This window comes from Nannospalax galili, unplaced genomic scaffold (genome assembly GCF_000622305.1).
Source record: "Nannospalax galili isolate Female #2095 unplaced genomic scaffold, S.galili_v1.0 scaffold412, whole genome shotgun sequence".
Classification (NCBI taxonomy): domain Eukaryota; kingdom Metazoa; phylum Chordata; class Mammalia; order Rodentia; family Spalacidae; genus Nannospalax; species Nannospalax galili.
The window spans coordinates 1,116,873-1,140,807 of NW_008331547.1; the positions used below are offsets into that span (position 1 = coordinate 1,116,873).

At 46.0% G+C, this 23,935-nt stretch overlaps 1 long non-coding RNA gene across 1 annotated transcript in view; it reads left to right on the top strand.

Annotated features, from left to right (window-relative positions):
• Nucleotides 1-2,772: 2,772 nt before the first annotated feature.
• Nucleotides 2,773-23,935, top strand: part of LOC108490484 — a 32,040-nt gene continuing 10,877 nt past the window's right edge. Inside the window, exon 1 of the long non-coding RNA XR_001872298.2 lies at nt 2,773-2,873. This is a non-coding gene — a long non-coding RNA (uncharacterized LOC108490484). The remainder of the gene's footprint in view (nt 2,874-23,935) is intronic.

Sequence of the window (23,935 nt, forward strand, 5' to 3'; positions counted from 1 at the left end):
CCAGGGAACCACTTAGGTTGTCAGGCTTGGCAGCAAGCAGGCCCTTTCACTTATAGAGCCATCACCCAGTCCTTCCTCATCCATCCTCCCCCCCTCACTGTGAGGTGCTTCCCTGTTTCAAAGGTGTTGAAATGAAAAAGTTTCTCTTAGAACTGTTGAAATATGGGTTAGTAATTTTTATTGACCTATTACACAATTACAGAATATATATGTCTATGTAACATAGATTTGAGTGCTTGGACTTCTTGAAGTGGGGCTGTTTTTGGTTCTTACAGCTCTTAGAATGTAGCAAAACATGTGACCAGTGGCTTTTAATTAAAGTCATCTTTCAACTGAGTAAAGTGTATGCACATCAGAATGCACTGGGCTTAACACCAAATGATCCCCCATACCAGCTATCTGGCCCCTAGTAAATCAGTACTCTGTTCCCTCTGCTGGCTTGAGCACATCAAGTCATTCTTAGTGCTGCTCTTATAAGTGTATTAACAGAAAGTCAAGATCATTTTGCAAACAAGTCCAGTCTTAGAATAATCAGCTAATGGTCTTTACAGGAAAAGATGTTAGATCTTTGAAATTCTGAATTAAGCCAGATATTTTATTTACTTTATTCCATTAAAAGGAATCCATTTGACATGGAATTCTATTTGCTAATTCATTTCTTTTGCTCCTACACCCTTGCACAACAAAAGCCCCACACCTATAAAACAGTATGGATTGTGGATGGGAAGATTTAATTCCACTACTTAAGATGTTCCTATAGCATGGGGGGGGGACCTGGATGAAAATTAGTTTTACAAATCTGGCTTTGCACGGATTTTCAAGGCTTTTGCTTCCTTTGGCTTGTTGAAACGGTGATTTTTGGAGCTGGCCTGCTTGAGCATTAAGTTCAAATGACTAGACTGGGGAAAGCCCTATTGTTAATTCCTTGACATGGGGAGACCTGAGCAGCTTGCACTGCATCCTTAGGGCTGAGGAAGATGTTTTGCAAATGGGGGTGGGGGTGTGGGCGAGGGTTGTACAGAAACAGTACGTTTAATTCTCCTTTGAAAAACACTAAGCACGAATAAGTGTAATCTGTGGTTTATTTTCACTGTTAGAATACACTGAGAAAAGACCCTATTTCTATGAATTTAACCACTTTCTCTCCCCTCATGACCAGCAGCCTCAGGTCACCTCCTCAGAGCCGCGCCAATCAACGCCAATCCAATGCTCCTTTCTTCCGGACTTCTTCATGAGCGCGAGCAGAAAACGAATGTTTGCATGAGCCTGGAAGATGAACATGAACGGCTGTTTCCCCCAGGCCTGGCACACCCACCTAGCTCTACCACGGAGAGGACAGACAGCGCCGCGGCCCTAGAGAAGCGGCCGCCAGGTGGCAACGCTGAGCCTGCGTGCGCCCGCGGCGTGGGAAAAGGAGGGGAAGGCCACACTCCCTCTTCCTCCCAGAACCATCACCCCACCCCCATCAAACTTCACCTACTCAGGGTAGCGGCTTAAAAAGGCGCAGCAGAGCATAGGGTGTGTCGATGAATCCTGGTCCTTTTCCCCTCCAGATACCCAACCTCCGCCCGTTTGCTTGAACCCCGCTTTGGAGGTGGTAACTAGACGCAGAGAGGATGGCACGGGTGTCCATGCTCCGGACATCTCCCCGGGCACGAAGGAGCAAGAACGAGGCTTCTCCGCCTGTTGCGCTCAGCTTCGGAGGGTGCATGACCCAAGGGCTCCCAAAGGCTACCCTTGTTTCTAAAAGGAAAGGGTGGCCGGGCATGCCCTGCGCCGCACAGCGCCTGGAGTCCTGCCCCTAGCCCACCGGGATCCGGCTGCTCAGCCCCATCAACAGTTGCAACCCACTCTGCCCGGCCGTGCTGTCGTCCTTCCTACAGAAGCCGAGGCTGGACGATCCTGGCAGCGACACGAAGTTCACGGTCCGGTCCGCAGAGGCTGGCAACGCCCCCGCGCCCGCTCCCGGGCCTCCTTTGAAGTTGCAGCGCGCGCTTCCCGCGCGGGGTGGGGAACGGATGGCTCCACCAGCTCGGCTCCTCCCATCCCACCCTCCTCCATCACCCCCTTCCCCCACTGCATCTTTCCTCGTCCCACCCTTCCCATCTCAGACCTCCCCTGTCGCGCCCCTTTCCCATCCCACTCCTCCCCAACTACCAGCCAGTCCAGGGGCTCTGGGGTTCAGTTCCGCCGCTGACCGGAACCGACCCCCTCCTTGGTCTCCCTCCCCCGTGCGTTCTTGGGTACCTAGCACCCCATTATCCCGGGTGAGCCTCCCGCGGGTCTCCACGAGAGAGGCCCTCCCAGGGCTCCTTCCCTAGGGCAGAGCGAAGGAACAGGACACTTCGGTCCCCCTCCCAGTCCTCGGGCAAGCGGTGACCGAAAAGGAAGGAAGGTTGAGGGGGTGGGGTGTGCCACTGAGTCCGCAGCGGGCCTCGGAGGCGCCCAAAGTGCCAGCAGCCCTGGCGCGTGGGTCTCCAGCAGGTGGATAACCGGGAGGCTGTGCCCGGGTTTCGCTTTGTCCTCCTTCCTGGTTGCCTGTGTCTTTCAGCCGGGATCCGCCGCAGACCGCCCTGCGCAGGCCTGAGAGCCGGGCATCCCGAGCTGACCCCTGCGCCCCGACACCACCCGGGTGGCCGCAGCGCGCGGCGTGGGTGGGGCATGCCCCGTGGACTCCCCGCCCCCAAGTCCGTAGCCAAGTACGCGCATTGAGTTTGGACGACACCCACTCATCCCCCGCCCCCCCCCCCCCCCCCCCCCAAAAAAGAGAGGAAAGCTGCTGATTTCGTTCACGGAAAAAACAAAAAGCACGCTTCCAGTAGAGCGACCCGGAGTAGGTCGCGAGTGGCCTGGTGCAGAGCAGCCTGTGCAAGGTCAGAAAGACGGGGGGGGGGTGGTGAGTGGAGGGAGGGCGCAGGGCTGCGGAGGGGCGAGACGGCCACCGAAGCTGCAAGTGCCGCGGGCGGAGGAGGGGCCGGCGGGCAGCTGGCGCGGGGCTCGCGGGTTGCGCCTGGCACCGGGCCGTCTTCTCCCCGCCCTTCCCCTCGGGTTCCTCGCGGAGGGCACCCTGCACCGGGGCGCAGACTGCGCTGGGGGCGCTCGCGGGCATGGGATGGGCGGGGTGCGGCCGGGACCAAAGAACCCAGTGCCCCACACCGCGTAGGGCGTGCTGCACACCTGGCACCCGGGCCTCGCCATCTGCTCCGAACTGCCGCCTAGGCCCAGGAGAAAGATAAGAGGACCACGTGGCAGGGGTGGCTCCGTGTCCACTACCACTTGAACTGTCAGCGTGGTTAGTGCCCTACTGTGTGCCCCGCGCAACCTCAGAGCCTCCAGCTGCTGGCTACAGGAACTGCACCGTCTATTCTGCAAGAGTCCTGTGCATACTGTGAAATAGAGTCGTTGAACTGTAAGGCAGAGGCAAATTAGCCTTTGCAAAGGGGGTGTTTTAGACGGCTTGGGGGCCGTCTAAAAGGGGGATCAGATGTCTGATCATTTTCGCCCCCACTATTCCCGGAAGCATGAAACTCCCCACACTGTCTGTTCCACACAGAATACAGATTGAAATTTAAAATAAAGGCGTGTGTGATGGCACACACCCGTAAATCACAACAGTTGGTGGAGGAAAGAGGATTGCCACAAGTTGAAGGCCAGCCTGGGATACAGAAGACTCAAATAAAATGAAAAAATAAAGATGAACTTTTTTTTTTTTTTTTTTTTTTTTTTTTTTTTTTTTTTTGAGACAGGGTCTCCCTGTAGCCCCAGTTGTCCTGGAGCTCAGGATGTAGACCAGGCTGGCCTTGAACTCGCAGAGATCCACCTGCCTCTGCCTCCCAAGTGCTGGGACTACAGGTGTGTGCCACCACACACGGCCTGAAGATGAATAACGGCTAGTTCGTGCAATACCCAATTGTAATTCATTTCACAAATACCAGATACAATATTTGTGATCTGCCCTGTAACAAATACTGTCTAAGATGTTTTGTGAGATCAGGTCTCCTCCAGCCCATGCTCACCTTGAGCTGTGTGGCTAGGATGGCCTGGAACTCATTTTCTTACCTCCAGCTCCCAAGTAAGTACTGCAATTACAGGCCTGCACCGCCACACATTGTGTAACACAACTAAGTGAAAGTTTGTATGTGATATAACCTACTATATGTGTACTTTTTAAAAATCAACATAATACTTAAACATAAATAGCATAACACAAAAGTACAATCTTTATAATGTATAATAAAACCATATATTTCAAATATGCGTGGTGCTGGGCCATGTAAGCCCAGCAACTGGGAAGCTGAGACAGGGGAATCACTGAGTTGGAGGCCAGCCTAGGCTACATAGTGAATTCCAAGCCAGCCTGGGCTACCTAACCAGACCCTGTTTCACAACAACAAACAAAAAACAGGGCCAGCAAAATGGCTGACGGAGTAAACACACTTGCTGGATGACCTGAGTTTAATCCCCAGAACCCACCTTAAAACATGCAGTGGCAGTCATCTGTGATCCCAAGTAAGCAAGGGATGTGGGAGGTGGAGACAGGAGCCTCATGGAAGGTCAAGGCCAGCTAGCTTGGAGTACTTAGCACAGCCGGAAAAACAGACCTGCCTGAACAGGGTGTGAAAGTGAGAACTGACTCCCAAAGGTTATTGTCTGACCACCGTATATACCCATGCCTGTGGCCTGCATGCCAACACACACGCACACACATACACATGCTCACGCAGGTACACAAACACACCAATAATAAAATTTTACAAATTTAAAACGTGTACATGGCAAGGTTACATTTTACTGGGACAGAAATGTCCAAAAAAAAAAAAAAAAAAAAATCCAGAATTCTCCCTGAGGAGTACCACAGAGATTTGAGTTTGCACTATAGCTGCCAGACCAGTGCCAAAAGAGCAAGGATTCTGCTGACATCTGATTCCTGTACTGAATGTGTTGGATTCTTGGGATAAACCAGGCCCCTGGCAGTGGTACTTAAGTGTTTGTGAACCTTTCCATCACTGGCCGTGGATTTGGTTGCTAACTTCCTTTGGCTACCAGGACATTAGCAAGTCGCTGTAAGGAACTGGCTCAGAATTATGGAGGCCTAATAAGTCTCAAGATGTGTGCTCACCAGGCTGGCGACACAGGAATCAATGGCATGGTTCTAGTCAAAAGGTAAAAATGATGCCCCACTCTGCAGGCAGCTGCACAAGGGATGTTACCCCCTGTGCATGTGGGAGAGGACCAGTCATTTAAATCTGTTCAGCCCTTTCATATCCACACTGCAGAGGGCAATCCACTTCCCTCAACCTGTAGATGGAAATATTAAACCAAAGCACTGTCACGGATATTCCCCAGGATGTTTCAGCAAATACCTGACCTCATTGACCAGTCAAGTTGACACATAAAATTAACCATCCCGGTGACTAACATCTTAGAGACGTACTCAGGGATGGCTTTTATGCATTGTTTGAATAAGTAGGCCAGAGAAAGTACGTTGTTGGGAAAATGGAAGGATCTTCAGCCTTCCCTTCTGATATCCCAGCCCTCAAGCCTATAAATAATAGCAAGGCTCCATCAATTACTATTATTTTGGGTTTTTTGAGACAAGGTTCACTATGCAGCCCTGGCTGGCCTGGAACTCAGTATGTAGACCAGACTAGCCTTGAACTCACAGAGATCTGCCTGTCTCTGCCTCCCAAGTACTGGAATTAAAGGCATGCACCACCAAACTTGGCTAGCACTAATAAACTTACCCCCTTAGAGTAATAGATACACACACGTAATTAAAATGCACATTATCCAAGAAAGTATTTTATTGAGCTACTGTTAAGCATTATGGCTGGCAGTTCTTGTGTGTGTACATGCATGCACATGTGAGTGTGGTGTATGTATGATGCATGTTCACCTGTGGATGCATGTGCAGATACATGTGTGTGTAGGCCTCAAGTTTACATAGGGTATCTGGCTCACTTGCCCCAGGGAACCCCTCTCTGCCTCCCTCCCAACAGCTTGGAGCACAGGTTTCTCCCACACCTGCCTGGTTTTATGTGGGTGCTGGGGATCTGAACTCGGGTCGTTACATTTGTGCTTCAGCTAGTGCTTCATCTATTGAGTTGAAGATCTTTATGATACCTTTTCCTGTGTGTTGGAATAGGTCTGAACATGAGCACAGGAATTAGGGGCAAGGTAAAGAGAAATCTCTGAGAGATGAGAACTTGAGCATAATGCTCTCAATTAAAGAGGATCGTGTGACAGAGGAGAAAAGGAAGAAGCAAGGGTAATATCTGCTGCCCTCTTTAAACATACTGCTTTAATTTCTTGGGACTGGAAAGTCCCTGATGTTAATATGCAAGATTGTATCAACTAAGATTACTTAGAGCTTAAGGTATGTTATAGCTTAACTCAGAATAGATATAGCTTTCTTTTTTTTATGTACATGCCTCAAGGGGAAATAGAAAAAAAAAGTTTCCTAAAACTCTATGCCATGCAATTGAAGGATATTCTTCACTGACCTTCCTTTAGAAGTCATTTTATTACAGTAACGATTGCCTGTTGGATTGGATCAAAATTAAAGTTTCTAGCTCTTAGAATTTGGAACTTTTAAAAGAAAACAGTAACCAAAGACTGCCAGGTCTTCATGTTGGTTCAGGCACTCCTTTCTGAGTTTGCCGAGACAGGATGAATGGTGCCGAGTTCAGACATTTCCTGAGAGATCAACGGCTCAACACATTAAAGTTGTTGTCTTACTAATTTCGTGTGTGTGTGTGTGTGTGTGTGTGTGTCAGAGGACAGCCTAAGTGTTGTTCCTCACATGCTGTCTACCTTGTTTTTGTTGGTTTTTGGTATTTTTAAGACAGGGTCTCTCTGTAGCCCCTCTCTGGAACTCCCTATGTAGATCAGGATGGCCTCAATCTCACAGATATCCTCCTGCTTCTGCCCCCCAAGTGCTGAGATTAAAGCGTGTGCCACCACATCTGGCTATCTTGCTTTTTTGAGACAGGGTCTCTCATTGGCCTGGAGTTTGCTAAGTAGGCTAGGCTGGCTGGCTACTGCACCCCAGGGATCTGCCTGTCTCTGCCTCCCCAGTGCTGGGATTACAAGTGCATATTGCCACACCTAGCTTTTTTACTGTGTGGGCTCTCAGCATTCATCTAAGGTCCTCATGCTTGTTTGGCAAGCACTTTACTAAGCTGTCTCCCTAGCCCCCATTTAAAGTCATTTTGTACCGACTTGAGTCTACTGCAAACCTCAGTGATCCCTTCCTTGGCGGAGTCTCAGGCTGAGTGGTTCTGCAGATCAAATGTGGTGTCCTTTGTTGCCAGGTGTCCTAGTTTGTTTCTCCATTGCTGTGACAAAACACTCTGACCAAAACCAACTTGGGGAGGAAAGGATTTACTCAGCTTACATCTCCTGGGTCACAATTCATCAGGGAGCCCAAGGTAGGAACTCAGGGCAGGAACCTGGAAGCAGGAGCTGGAGCACAGGCCACAGAGGAACTCTGTTTACTGACTTGCTCCCCAGGCCGGTGCACAGCCTGCTTTCTTATGCAACACAGGCCCACCTGCCCAGGGGTGGCACCACCCACAGTGGGCTGGGCCCTCCCAAATCACTCAACAATCAAGAAAATGCCCCACAGACGTGGCCATAGGTCAGTCCAATAGAAGTAATTCTCCAATTGAGGCTCCCTCAACCCAGGTGTGTCAAGTTGACACTAAAGGTATCAGCACACCATGGAAGAGGAATGGGGGAGGGAGAGGGAGAGAGAGGAGAGAGTTTTATTGGGGATGGGCCCAGGGCCTCCGGCATGCTAATAAGCACTAGCTCTAAGCTAAACTCTGTCTCTTACTCCTTCACTCTTCTTTTTTCTTTCTTTGGCAGTGCTGGGGCTTGAACCTACCGTCTCAGGCTGCCACTGAGCTACAGCCCTGCAGCAGTCACTCACGCGTCAACACCTCTTCCTAGAACTGACAGTGCTGATGCTCACAGCCCAATGGGCATAATTAGGCTCATGACCCAGCCTAAAAAGCTTAGAAATATGACTTGCCCTTTAACATTTTTACTTATTTATTTTTATTTTATGTGTATGAGCGTTTTGCCTCTATACTAAGTACACATAATGCCCTCAGAGGTCAGAAGAGGGTGTTGGATCCTCTGGAGCTAGAGTTAAAGGTGTGAGCTGACACATGGGTGCCGAGAACTGAGCAATCCAGTCCTCTGCAAGAGCAGCTAGGGTTCTTAACCATGGAGTCATTTCTCCAGCCCCATGGCTTGCTCTTCTGTCTCAGGAAAGAAGAAATGTAGGAATGAATGAGTATTAGATACTTGCTCCATATTACCCATATAATCAATTAACTCCCCAGAAGTTTAAGTAAATACTATTGTCCTTTTAGCTGTAATATAAAAAAATCAATTCTGTGCTCTGTCAGTACATTCTTATACTTGGACTACACTACCTTAGGCTATTGGAGGTTTTTAAGGCTTTTTTATACTTTAATTTTTTTAATTTTATGTGTATAAGTAAGTATATTGCCTACATGTATGTAAAGTGCACCCATGCTGTGCAGTACCTATGGAGGCTGAAAGACAGCGTCAGATTCCCTGGAACTGGAGTTAAGGATGGTCATTAGCTATCATATGGGTGCTGGGAATCCATCCCCAGATCTCTTAACTGCCGTGCCATTTCTCCACCCCAATCTGTTGGTTGTTTTTAAATCATAAGAGCTTAACAAGAAGATCACTAGACACAGGGACCCTTCCACTTAGGCAGAAGACTATCATCCGGAGAAAAAGATGACAGATTACAAAAGCATCTTCAGCGTTATCAGTGATCTACAGGAGGGGCTTCTGCTAAAGCCACTGAGTGCTTGTGGGCCCACAAGTTTGTAAAAGTAGGGTGAAATCCAGTACCTACTCGGCCTAGCTCATCCCCCTTCCAGACTGAGGCACAGATGAGTCACTGTGTTTATCCTTTCCTCTTGAGTCACCTTGGATTCCAGGAACAACAGGACCCTCTCTTGATGAGGGACATGTCCTGAGAGATCTCTCAAGTGCTGTTTGTCTACAGGACATTCCACTCCCAGGATGAGAGCAGCTATCTAAGGTGCAGATCATTTTGTAGGAACCAGATTGGTTCCTCCTTGGGAAATGACAGCAATTTAACAGATTGATTAACAGATCAGCAATGTATCAGACCCAGAGCTGAGACAACACTGGACAGGCTCTTTGCCTTGACATCTCCTCACCTTGGAAGGGGGCAGCTGCCCAGGTGTAGAGGATGTGCCTTGGAGCAGAAGTAATCTAGGAACTAGATTATCTCCTTGAACACTAACTGTGGCAGGATTCCCTTTGACAACCTTGCAGAACCAGCACTGAGACAATCATCGACCAGACCACACCTCGACCAAGACTAGAAAGCAGAAGAAATAAAGTTGAGAAAGAGGAAAGCCTTTACAACAGGAGCTTTGATTGCTGGTCATTTTGTTTCCCAGGTGTGTTTGCTGAGTCTTTGCACAAGCATCCAAAGAGAGAGAGCGGGAGGAGGAGGGAGGGAGGGAGGGAGAGAGAGAGGGAGAGAGAAAGAGGAAACATACTAAGGGAAAATACAGATGTTTTTGTGGCCATGTGGGTTGAATCACCAAATGGCAATCTACAGATCACCAGGAACAGCCATTTCCCCCACAGCATATTCAGGGAGTTCTGGTGCAATATAGAAAGCACAAAGAAATCAGCTACAGACCAAGTCATGCTAGGGGAAGGGACATACAAAACCAATCCTATCTCCAGCCACTTGTTAGCTAGTGCTGCGTGTGTGTGCGCGCGCACACGCACACACACACACACACACATCTCCCTTTCAAAATAACTGTCAGATTTTGAAATGTTAGCTAGTGCTGCGTGTGTGCGTGCACGCACACGCACACACACACACACACACACACATACACACACACACACACACACATCTCCCTTTCAAAATAACTGTCAGATTTTGAACCTGGGGAATAAATATAAAAGCTAATCTCCAAATCTGTGATGAGGAGAATTTTCAGGGTGGAGGTAAAAGAGGAAGATGCTTGCCAGACTCTCCGTCAAAACTACAGGGAGGAGCTAGAGATGGAGTTCCATAGTGGAGCCCTGGCCAAGCAGGCAAGAGACCCTGGGCATGATCTCTAGCACTGTGAATGACAGAGTATAAGTAGAGGGTCTGGGCTGGAATGGCAGAAGGAAATTTAATTTTCAAGTGTTTTTAGAATATTCATTAATATTAAAATGCGGCAGATACACAATTCTTTTTAAATGTTTGTTTTAAATCAAACCAGTAAATTTCCGAAGATTAGTATGTCACAGAGTATGTCTCTAATCACATCGAGATTAAATGAAAAATCAACAATGAATGGTTATCAGCATATCCCAAGATGTTTGAAAATTAAGGAACATACTTTTTAGAAGCCACACTTCAAAGGTGAACTTGAATTTGGATTTCAGCCGAAGTAGAGGGAGTAAATTAAACCCAGTGAAAGCCAAAGGAGGAACAATTACAAAGATAAGTACAGAAATCAATGAAATAGAAATCAGATGTGCTACAGAGAGAAAGACGTTCTTGGAAGTGATTTATACTCCTAGCAAGACTAAAAAAGAAAAAACCCCACACAGATGACCAATACCTTAAATGTATATCCATACAGATTACAGAGACATAGAGAGAGAGAGAGAGAGAGAGAGAGAGAGAGAGAGAGAGAGAATACATCTCCAAAAGACGTTCTTGGAAGTGATTTATACTCCTAGCAAGACTAAAAGAAAAAACCCCACACAGATGACCAATACCCTAAATGTATATCCATACAGATTACAGAGACATAAAGAGAGAGAGAGAGAGAAATGGGGGCTGGGGAGATGGCTCAGTTGGTAAAGAGCTTGCTGAGAAACATGATGACCTGAGTTTGGCACCCAGAATTCACATAAAAAAGCCAGGTGCAGCAGTGCTTGCCTGTAATCCCAATGTTGGGGCAATGGAGACAGACAGGTCCCTGGGGCCACTGGCCAGCTCGTCTAGCCTACCTGACAAGGTCCAGCCAATGAGAGACTTTGTCTCAAAAAATAAGATAGTGCCTGAGAAATAACACCCAAGGTTGACTTCTAGTCTCCACTAATAAGCATGCGTATGCACATACACATGAATACGTGTATGAGCATGCACACACAGTGAGAAGAAATAACTGCTATATGTTAGTGAACTAATAATTTGAAGGAAATGAGACAATTTCCTTCAAACCACAACTTATGACAGTTGATATGAAAGGAAAAAAATAATTCTTTATTAAATAAATGGGGCCCATAATATAAAAGCCTTTCCACCACAAAAATTCAGATTCTCAGACAACTTTCCGAAGAGTTTTACAAGGAAAATTTCAAAGGCTAGAAAAAGAGAGGATGTTTCAGAATTTTATGAGGCCATATAATTTCAAAACCTGAACCAAGCAAGGATATAATGGAAAGAGAAAATTAATGCTCCAAATATACCCTGTGAACAAAGATGCAAAAGTTTTCAATAAAATATTACTGCATGAAGTCCAGCAATATGTAAAGGGCAACACCATGGATCTTACCGAAGTGAGGTTTACTCTAGAAATGCAGGATTGGCTTAACACAAAAGTAAATTAAAATAATCCACCGCAATGATAGGAGAGAAAAACCACACAGCCACCTCAGCAGATACCCAGAAAATATTTGATACATTTCACATCCAGTTAGGATAAATGCTCATGAAAACGTGGAAAAGGAGGGAACTTTCTCAGTATGGTAACTTAGAACATTACATGTAATGGAGTGTGTGTGTGTGTGTGTGTGTGTGTCTGTTTGTCTGTCTGTCTGTCTGTCTCTATAAGTGTGGGATGTGTAGAGGTCAGAGGACAACCTTCCACCTGGTTGGAGACACAGTCTCTTTGTTCACCACTGTGTATATGCTCCAGGCTAACTGGCCATTGAGCTTCTGGGGGTTCTCTTGACTCTCCACCCCTCCTTCTCTTCACAGGAGCACTGGAGTAACAGGTACATGCTGTTGTGCCTCCATCTCCCTCCCTGGTTTATTTATTTTTACTTCTTGTGTCTGAGTGTTTTGCCTGCATGTATGTAAGTGCACCACATACATGCCATGCCTGCTGAGGCCAGAAGAGGGTGTTGGAGGCCCTGGAACTGAAGTTACAGACTACCGTTAGCCGCCAGTGCTCTGCAAGAGCAGCCAGTGCTCTTAACTGCTGAGCCACGTCTCCAGCCCCTACCACACCTAGTTTTATGTGGGTTTTGTGGATTTGAACTTAGGACCTCATGCATACATGGTGAGAACTTTACACACTGAGCCACCTACACAGACCCCATGTAATGGAGTTTTGAATACTTTTTGACTGTGGTAGAAAGTAACTCAAAGATACCCAGTTTTATCACTTATGCTCAGATATTCTACTAGAAATCCCACTCAGTGTAAAAAAGCAAGAAATAGTAATGTAACCATATAAAGATTAGAAAAATAAAATTATCTTTATTTCCAAGTGACATAATTTTGTATACAGAAGATCCAAAAAAGCCTTTGCACAGTTTAGATCTGGAATGCCCTGAAGGCCCTTGTGTTAAGGACTTGACCCTCAGCCTGCTGCTGATGGAAGTAGATGAACCATAAGGAGCTGGGGCCCGGCCTTTGAGATGGCTCAGAGAGTAAAAGAACTTGTCATGTAAGCCTGACAACCTGAGTTTGGTCCCCAGAACCCATGGTGACAGAGAAAACTGACTCCCAGAAAATTGTCCCCTGATGTCTGTATGTGTGTTGTGATATGCGCACACCTGCACACACACACACACACACACACACACACATACACATATACACACACACTCATCATGTATGCACCAAGAATAATGAATAAAAGTTTTTAATAAAGAGTTGGCAGGGCTGAAGAGATGGCTCAGCAGTTAAGAGCACTGGCTGCTCTTGCAGAGGACCCGGGTTCAATTCCCAGCACCCACAGGGTGGCTAACAACCATCCATAACTCTAGTTCCAGGGGAACCCAATGCCCTCTTCTGACCTCCATGGGCATTGCACAACATGGTGCACTTACACACATGCAGGCAATACACTCATACACATAAAATAAAAATAATAAAATATTAAGAGTTGGGACCTAGGGAGAGGTCTTCAGGTAAATGGGGAAGGCCCTCACAGGGACTCATGGGACACAGGCTTTTCCTCTCCCTCTCATTGCATCTGGCTATGAGGTTAGCAGTCTGGCTCCACCAGCCTTTCCTACTACAATGCGTTGCCTTGTCATGGCCCTAAAAGCAGTGGAGTCAAATGACCCTGAATGAGGACCTTTGAAATTATGAGCCACAATGAACTTTCCTGGACTGGGAGATGGCTGACTGGTGAAAGGGCTTGTGTGCAAGTTAGGGCCTGAGTCTGAATCTCCAACATCCACATCAAAGCCAAGCCTATCTGTGGATATTTGATTCTCCAGCATCAGGGAACAAAGGCAGGCAGATCTTGGGAGCTTCCTGGCCAGCTCGCCTAGCCCAAACGGTGAGCTTCCAGTTCAGCAAGAGACCCTGTCTCAAGGCAATAAGGCGGGGACCCCTGAAAGCCTCCTCTGGCCTTCCCATGCATACACATGGGCACATGTACTAACACAGTCACATGCATGTACCACCTATACGTGCACACACAAAGAAAACAAAACCAAAAGGAAGCTTCTCTCTTTATACGTTGATTACCTCAGATGTTTGTTACGGTGCACATCTGGAATCGCAGCACTGAGAAAGCTAAGGCAGGAAGGCTACTAGTTCCAGGCCAGCCTGGGCTACACAGTGAGACCGGTCTCAAAAAACCAGGACTCCAGGCGTAGTTGAGTGGTAGAGTACTCACCTGGCACGTTCAAGGCCCTGAATTCGATCCCTCCCCCCAAAAGAGGAAGGACAGCAAAATTCACCTTATACCGCTATAGTTACTTGATTGTCATAAACACATCACTTCAATTTTGTGGGGCAAGTGTGTTTCTTCCGTCAGTCAGTAGTGCCAGGGCAGCTGTATGTGCAGAGGGGAAGAAGGAGATGAACCTTGACCTCCATATCATACCATAATCATAGATCACAGACCTAAATGCTTCATTGTTTTTACATGTATTTCTTTGTGTGGATGGGTTTGTGCAAGTGTCATGTTGTATGAGTGGAGGTCGGAGGACAAGTTATGGGAATCAGTCCTGTCCTTCCTCTGTGTGGGTTCCAGGAATTGAACTTAGGTTGTCAGTACCCTTAACTTGCTGAGCCATCTCCCTGACCCAAGATGATGAAGATGAGGTGATGATGATGATGATTTTAAGACAGGGCCTCACTGTGTAGCCCCAGATGGCCTGGAACGTGCTCTCTAGATATGCCTGCCTCTGACTCCCAAGTGCTGGAATTAAAGGTATATGCCACTATGTCAAAGGTATATGCCACTATGTCCCACTCACAAAACAGTATTAAAGGACTCAATACTAGAAGATGTTGATAACACTTGTTATATGATGAAGGATATATTTTTACCACTAAGAAACAAAACAAAACCCCAAAAGACTGGAGAGAAAGCTCTGCAGTTAAGAGCTCTTGTTGCTTTTCCAGAGGACCCAGTGGCTCCCAACTGCCTGTAATTCCAGTCCTAGGGGATCTGACACCCTCTTCTGGTGTCAGAGGGCATCTGCACTCAAATCCACTCCCCACCCTCACACACAGACACAGACACATAATTAAAAGTAAAATATTTTTTTAAAAAACAAAAGTATTGAACAAGTAACTCAACAAAGACAAAAAAGATAGGTTCACTGAGCATATAAAGAGATATGTGTTGCAGGAATACAAAATATACCTAATTAAGAACACTGACAGGGAACATCAGAAATGCCCACACATCTGGTAGGATGTGAAGCAGCACAACTGGTGTGGAAAGTAGCTCCACTTACTAAGTTGCTCTATCCGGCAAATCACTCTTAGATGAATAGTCGGGATAAAGAAGTGCGTAGATCAAAAGGCTCAGACGAGCATGTTCATGCACCAGACCTGGAAATAATCTTAATGTCTGCTCAAGAGAATGGATAAATACCATGGCTATTTTCATATGATTCAATGCTGTACAGAAAAGAACGAATAAACAGAATGTTGAGCAAAGAAAGCTAGCACCAAAAACTAGCATGGTTGGATGATTACATGTATATGAAATTCAAGAGTAAGCTGAAATGGGGGCTGGAGAGATGGCTCAGTGGTTAAGAGCCCTGGCTGCTCTTGCAGAGGACCCAGGTTCAGATCCCAGCACCCACATGGCAGCCAACCACCATCCATAACTCCAGTTCCAGGGGATACACACACACACACACACACGCACACATGAATTTGGCATATATATGTAGTATATGTATTTACCAAGAAATGTACTAAATGTCAATAATATCTATGTGTTTAGTGTACATGTACTTCAACAAAAAGGCAGAACAAATCATGAAAAGACAGATATTTTAAAATTATGCATCAATCTATCCATTGCTGTAATTAAATATCTGAGGCTGGGTAATTCATAAAGTAAGGAGTCTGTTTTTGGCCTCTGGATGGGAAACCTCACAACAGTGGGGGATAATGACAAAATGGTGATATGGTGAGGCAGGAAGTCAGATAGCTTCAGGTACGGCTCACTCTTTATACCATCTCTGTCTCTCATAGGGTCTAAAGAGAGTCCAGGGAGAGTTACATTAACCCCAAGACCTAATTACCTCCCACAAAGCCCCACCACTTAAAGATCCCACCAGCCCTAGACAGTACCCCAGTGGAGACCAAGCTCTGGTACACAAGTCTTTGGGGGACACACTCATACCATGGCCAAGCCATAGGAAACTCTTATATCAATACTTTAAAATATTTTATTATTTTAATTTTACGTGTATGTATGTATTGCCTGCATGTATGTAAGTGGACCTGTGTCATGCAATGCCATTGGAAGTGAGAAGAGGGTGTTTGATCTCCTGGAACTAGAGTTAAGGATGGTTTGTAGCCACCACGTAGGTGCTGGGAATTGAACCCAGGTCCTCTGCAAGAGCAGCCAGTGCTCTTACCCGCTGAGCCAGCTCTCCAGCCCCTATTTCAATACTTCAAAGCAGGAGCCAGCAAACATTTTCTGCAAAGAGCCTGATAATAATTCTTGTTGCTTTTCAAACTGTATCTTCCATCCCAACTTCTCAACTGTGCCATTGTACTGTAAAACAACCATGAACTATATATAAATGGCTATAGTGTTCCAATAAACATTTACATGAAGTAGGTATATTATCCACTAGTGCTAAAACCTGCTTAGCAGATATTCTTTTTAAAAATGTTTTATTATTTTTATTTTATGTGTATGAGTATATTGCCTGCATGTGGGTAGGTACACCCATGTCATACAATGCCCTCAGAGATCAGAAGAGGGTGTTGGATCTCCTGGAACTGGAGTTACAGATGGTTGTTAGCCTCCATGTGGGTGCTGAGAATCAAACCTGGGTCCTCTGCAAGAACAGCAAGTGATCTTAACTGCTGAGCCATCCCTCCATCCCAGATATCACCCTTTAATTAAAGTGATAAAATAGAATTACTCTGTAATGTAGTAATAGTAGCAAGATCTCATTAGCCCACTTGTAGTGTGACTGTTGTTTTGTGTTTGTTTTAGGCTGACCTCATACAGTCCAGGCTGGTCTCAAATTCACTATGTGGCTGAGGATCACCTTGAACTCTTGATCCTCTGCCTCTGCCTTCTAAGTGCTGAGTATACAGGCACGTGCTACCACAGCGGGCCTCTGTAACAGGTTGTAAGTATTGGGTGTACACTGTGTTTTATGAAAGAGGAAAAGAGGCCCCAGCAGTGAGAAGGAAATAGCTTCGGATTTAAAGATGGGGTTAGGCAAGGCAGACTTCTCTAAGACCGAGCTGTTTAATGTGAGGCCTGAACAAACACAGGTTATCTAAGTGACAATGCTAGGGAACATGGAGGCACCAGGGAGCAAGCCAAGCCCAGGGAAGAGGGTCACCAAGGCAGGAGAAAGGGGAGCTTGGCCCCGGGACCTCCTGAGGCTAGAATGCAGTCAGGAAGAGGACAGAGACATGGGTAAACGGATCGGTGCACAGGGCCCAGGCCAGATGGGCAGGGAGTTACTTTATGGCATTTGGATTCCCTTTTGAAGTTGAGGGGATGTCATGGGCAAATTTTAAGATAGGTGAATGACATAACCTGCTTACTACTTTTAAATATCACTCTAGCCACTGTGCTGAGAATTCATGGAGGTGAAATTCACAGGACCTGATGGTAGATGACTCCAGCACATAAGGAAGAGAAAGGTTGAGAAAGTGGGGTGTAGCATCCAGGAAACTGATCAACTGAGTTCACTGGAGATGCTAATTAGGTTGCCAGGCAGCATGGTTGGGGATGTTGACTTTTCAATGATTCCAATCAGTTCAGCTGTGTGTTTTCCTCTGCTGGAGGCTGGCACTGGGAGGACAGATGGTTGGGTTCATCTAGGGTTGGAGTTCGGTGTGTTTGACAGAGGGGAAACAAGGCAATACCATGGTATTTGCACAGCAGTTGCGCTGAGGGCCTATGGGTGCCTAAAGAAACAGAAATGTAGAGGCGCAGGAGGAAGTGATGGGGTTGTACTCCGGAAGTTCTAAAGAGATGCAAGATGGCCGAAGAGTAGGGTGCCTGAGTCACACATCTTTCTTCGAGAATTTGTGATTTTATAGGCTGCTAAGGTATGGTGTTCAACAAGCTAACAGCTTCCTGTGTATTTATGGTGGGTCATTCAGGATATGTGGCAATTCCTCCAAGTGGTGACAGCAGTTAAGGTGGACTGGCACACTGTCACCAGGTGCTGCAACCTCACAGGAATGAAGAGTGCTGACAGCTGATGAGAGCCACAGGAAGAGGAAAGTGTGTTAGGGAGAGGGGCTGTTCACAAGAGGAAGCAGACTTCCCATCAGAAAGTACCCCAGTACCAAACCCAAGAGAATGAGGAGGGGCTGATAAGAGCCTTAGGCTGAGCGCTGACAGGAAAGAGATTTCTGGCAAAAGGACATAAGTCTATTCCTGCAGGGCGTTTGGAAGCAGGTAGGCACTTGGCCTAATGTTGAATTTTGAAGGTTTTTTTTTTTTTTTAAAACAACTTTGGAGGACCAAAGCTGTGTTTCCATTTTAAAGCTGGTAATTGAAAATACAAAACAGATTAATAAACTCGGCTTCCATTTGGGAAGATGAAAAGCTTCTGGAATCACATGGTGGTAGCAACTGCACAGTTTTGTGAGTGAGCCCAAGGACACTGGATTACACACTGAAAAGTGGTTAAATGGTGTATTCATGTTCAACCTGTTGTGATGATTAAGTAAATTGGGAGGTTTGTAACCAGGGAAATGTGGATGCTGGAGAGGTGGTTTGTTGGTAAAGTATTTACCATGTAAGTGTGAAGATCTGAGTTTGATACCCAGAGCTCTTAAAAAAAAAGACAAGTTTGTTTGTAATCCCAGTGCTGGGGATGAAGACAGGCAGATCCCTGGAGGTCACTGGGGAGCGACTGCTTGATGAATTACAAGACAGTAAGAGACTCTTGTCTCAAAAAACAAGGTGGATGGCGCCCAAAGCTGACTTCTGGCCTAAACACACACATACACATGTGTGGGTACGCCCACAGACAAATATACACTCACCCCCAAACAAGAAAATAAAGCCTGGTGTGGTGACGCACGCCTTTAATCCCAGCACTCGGGAGGCAGAGGCAGGCGGATCTCTGTGAGTTCAAGGCCAGCCTGGTCTACATAGTGAGTTCCAGGACAGCTGGGGCTACAGGGAGACCCTGTCTCAAAAAAGACCAAAAAACAAACAAACAAAACAACAACAACAACAAATGAGCAAATAAATCTAGTAGAAATGTATTTCTGACTGTTCTGAATACTGGGAAGGCCAGCCCTAGGACACCTAAATAGCAGATCCAGTGTCTGGTGAGGACCGCTTTCCTTACATTTTGTTGTGCCCCTGTGTGATAGAAGGTTCAAGGAAGCAGGTATGTTACTATCCTGACCTCATGGCCTCCAAAGCCCCAAAAACCATCTCATTGGTATTTAGGGTTCAACCTACGAGTTCTGAGGAGATACCACACGCAGACCATAGAAAATGGTAAATTTTGTAAAGGTTACTTTTAATAAAATTATTATTATTGTGTTTGTGTGAATGTGTGCATGATACATGTGTGAACATATGTGTGTACATGTAGAAGTCAGAGGACAGCTTTGTGGAGGTGAGTCTCTTCTCCCATCCTGACCTGAGTTCCAGGGCCCTCAAGGTTACCAGGCTTTCACAGCAAGCACCTTTATTTGATAAGCCATCTTACTGGCCTGAAAATACTAGACTTTATACTTTCTGCGTACTTGCTACAGTTTTTGAAAAGCAGTGTTTAAGCAAAGCTGTAATCCAGTAGACTACAGGCTTACTGTTCAGACATGTCTTGTTTGGAATCACCATTTTAGTCACGAATGTGTGTTTAAAAAACAAAATCTAAGCATGGAGGGTACATATCAATAATCCTAGCATCTGAGAAATGGAGGCAGGAGGATTATGAGTTCAAGGCCAACCTGGACTACACAGCAAGAAAAAACGGAAAGAAGGAGGAGAAAGAAAACATAATAGCTTGCAACATTAATTAATTAATTAGGTTTTCTGAGATGGACTCTTGCTGTGTAGCCAAGACTGGTTTCCAACTTGAGGCAATCTTACTGCCTCAGCCTTCTGAGTGATAGCATTTCAGTTGTGAGTCACTGTCTGGCTAGTTTGCAACATTTAAACATCTGGAGGTTTTGCATTAAAAAACCACCCTTTTTGCAAAAGGGACTGCTTAGTAACTAACTCTAGGCCAGCATTCCTAGCTGGACTGAATCAGTCACACTGAGATGGAGTTTGAATTTTTCCCCGTCCACTGGTGCTTGTCACCCAGTACGTGCCCTGGTGTCTTTTCAGATTTAAAAACCTGGAGATATGCTGAGCCTGGCGGTACACACCTTTGATCTCAGCACTTGGAAGGCGGAGGCAAGTGGATCTCTGTGAGATCGAGGCCAGCCTGGTCTACATTCCAGGTCAACTGGGGCTACAGGAAGCCTCTGTATCATTTAAAAAAAAAAAAAAAAAAAAAAACACCAGCAAACAAAAAACTTGGAATTTACGTGTATTACCACGGTCCTTCTAAGATGAGAAAAGGAAAGATCAACACAATAGCCTTGTGTTGCAGAAACAGTGGAAGAAAATCCAGTTCTCAGTGGAAGTGGAACCACATGTTTAATATGTAAATAAAGAAGTCCAAGCGTACAACCTGGCCGCCTTCATTATTTATTACCGGCCCATCACTTGAAGGCAACTGTGTTTGCCACTTCTATAAACTTACTTTAAATTTTAAATAATTTATGAAAAATAAAAAAGTTCTAACAAAACTTAAAGAACTGAGAAAAATTTCTCAACTCCACTAAGCCTTATGGGAAGAAAAGCATGCTGACTTTAACCATCTTGGGAACAGGGCACTATGACTTAATTAGTTCATTGATGGAATATTGTTGTCAATATTTGTTCATGTACCAATGATGCATCGTTCTCTATTTGTTGTATGTGTGTGTGTGTGTGTGTGTGTGTGTGTGTGTGTGTGAGAGAGAGAGAGAGAGAGAGAGAGAGAGAGAGAGAGAGAGAGTGAGGGCTCATGTAGATCTGCCTTATTCATTGGCATACAAGTGCATTGTTTGTACCAAATCATTCGTCAGAGATGGGAACATTAAATCATTACATGTCAACACCACTGTGGAGAAAAAAAAGAAGGTTCTAGTACCCAGAATGGAATGGGCACATCTCATCACCAGGAGTAACCAATCTAAAAGTGAAAATAAGCAAATACCAGATACTCTGGCACAATAATATTCTAGTATAAAAGCTCCTAATACTTCAACATTTTCTTAGACATTATTTGTATGTGTGAATGTGGGTGGGCATGTGCCACGGTGTGTGGACAGAGGACAACTTTTGGGAGTCCGTTCTCGCCTTACACAGTATGGGTCCCGGGGATCAAACCCAGGTTGGCTGCACCAAGTGTTTTTACCTGCTGAGTCATCTCATTGAGCCCTTGCAAATTTTAAGAACTAAGTTTTAGTTCTTTTCCTGCTGGGTGAATGTGGACGTCGTAGGTAATTTGAGCATGTTGAGAGCCCACATTGCTTGAGGAAGAATTAAAAACCTAATAGAATGAAAATGTCCACTTAGAAATCAAGCCTTGTCCCAGAGTTTGCTGGCTGCAGTGCTGCCCTGTGGAGTTGGGTGACACACCCATGACCCAGACCTAGTCATATGTAGGAAGAGATACTAATTTTCCAGGACTGCCTAGCAAAATGCACACACAGGGTGGCAAATATAAAATAAAAGATGTGACAGGCCATTGTGACCCCACAGGGCTCTACATTCTTGTCTGATCTGGTATGCCAGCAAGCCTTCACTGGTAGGTGCCTGTGTGGGTTCAGCAGCTCCCTTGTGTGTTTTCTGTCTCTTCTAAAAGCACCAGCGGTGTTGGGTTAGGCCACACCTAAACGTCCTCATCTTAGTTCAACCCTGTTTCCAAGTACAGAGAGCTAGAGGGGGTGGTAGCAATTTTCTCTGATTTGAAACATTCCATCCTGAAGGGGGGCTTCTTAAGACCCAGAAGTAAACAACGCACAAGTCTTAGGGAGTCCCTGAAACTGACCAGATGCACAAGGTGGCCCCTCCCCAAGGTTGTAAACACTGAGGACACCTGAGGACACGCAGACCAGGGGAGCTGCCTGAAAGAGATACTCTCCAACCTGCCTGCAAGCTGTGTGGAAAGTTCCAGGGTTCCAACTTTTGTGAGTCATCACCCATGCTGGGGTGGGCTTTTGGTGAGCCTTCGAGCCATCCATACTCCTGTAAGTAACTCCTCATCCACACTCCTGTAGGCAACTCTGATGAGCTCATTGGTTCACTAAGTTGGACTTAGTATTTTGGTCTGTGGTTGGTTCCCTGTTTGGGGTGAGTAGATGCCATGAAACGGTGACACACACCTGTAATCCCAGCACTTGAGAGGTGGAGGCAGGAGGATCAGAAACTCAAGGTCAGCCTCAGGTACATAGTGATAATGAGGCTAGCCTAGGCTCCATGAGACCCCTGTCTCACAAAACAAAACACCCAGCTATGAGCAGAGGTTAGGACTTTAGTGTATGCAGTTCACACAGAGGGACAGCACAAGCAGTGACCAGACACTGAATTTGCTCACTAGTTAGGCTGAGGCTCAGCCGTGACTCAGGTCAGCACAGCCTCCTTTGCCTACCTCACTGGATTGTCTCTTGTTTTATCTTTCTATGGTGACAAACGCATCACTTCAACTTACACCCATTACCCAGGTTTCTGGTGGAGTCTCCCCTTAGCATGCTCTTTCCCTCCCTGAAACCCTGGAGCTAGAATCCCTCTGTTGGAAGTGAGCATGCTCTCTCCACGAGTGCTACTGCGTCTCTCCTAGCTTTAATGCCTCCCTGGGCTACTTGGGTATCCGTTGTTATCAATTCAGTCACCTTCTTACAACTTTCCCTATTTCAGTTTGGATCTTAAATGTCCCCCAAGGGCCCACGAGTTAAAAGGTTGGCTTCTAGAGCGGTGATCTTGGGAGGTAAGGAAGCTTTGAGAGGTAGGGCCTCGTGGAAGGCCCCTGGGACCTTGCCCTGTTTTGCACCTTGATTGATGTCCCTGATTGATGTCAGCAGGTTTGTACTGCCATTTGCTCCCACCATAGACTGTGTCACTACAGGCTCAAATCAACCTCTCTCTCTGTCTCTCTGTCTCTGTCTCTCTCTCTCTCTCTCACTCTCTCTTATTGATACACAGTCTTGTGTAGCTCACACTGGTCTTGAACTTACTATGTAGCCTGAAGATGACCTTGAACTTCTGATCCTCCTGCTTCTGCCTCCCAAGTGCTGGGAAGTTTTCTCAAGTGTACAGTGTTTTGCCTGCATGCATGCAAGTGTACCACATGTGTGCAGTGCCTGCAGAGGCCAGAAGAGGACGTCAGACCCCCTGGAACTGGAGCTATGGATGATTGTTAGCCACCATGTGTGTGCTGGGAACCAAACCCAGGTCCTCTGGAAGAGCAGCCAGTGTTCTTAACCATCACGCCATCTGTCAGTCCCCTCAGTGCTGGGGTTATACCTATGCACCACCTTGCTCAGTTTATGCAGAGCTTCATGCATGTGAGGCAAGCACTGTACCCACGGAGACACACCCTCAGCCCGTTTCCTCTTGAGTTATCTCAGGTGTTCCACCAAAATCCGGGAAAGCTGGCTAACCTATTCTCTTTCACTCTTGCTGGAGTCCAAACTTGAACAAATTAAATCCAATTCTATTTATCATCTATCAGTTATCCACCAATCTTTTATCATCTACCTATTGTCTATCATCTATTATCTATGAATTATCTATCATCTGAAACCTATCAATCATCTATTATCTCTATCTACCGCCATCTATATATAATCTATTATCTCTATCTTCCTATTGTCTATCATCTATTATCTATGAATTATCTATCATCTGAAACCTATCAATCATCTGTTGTCTCTATCTACCGCCATCTATATATAATCTATCATCTCTATCTTTCCTCATCTTCATCATCATCATCATCTATTTTTTTCTTGAGGACCTCTCACAGAGATCCACCTACCGTTGTCTCTATCTACCGCCATCTATATATAATCTATCATCTCTATCTTTCCTCATCTTCATCATCATCATCATCTATTTTTTTCTTGAGGACCTCTCACAGAGATCCACCTACCTCTGCCTCCCAAGTGCTAGGATTAAAGGCGTGCACCACTGTGCCAGGC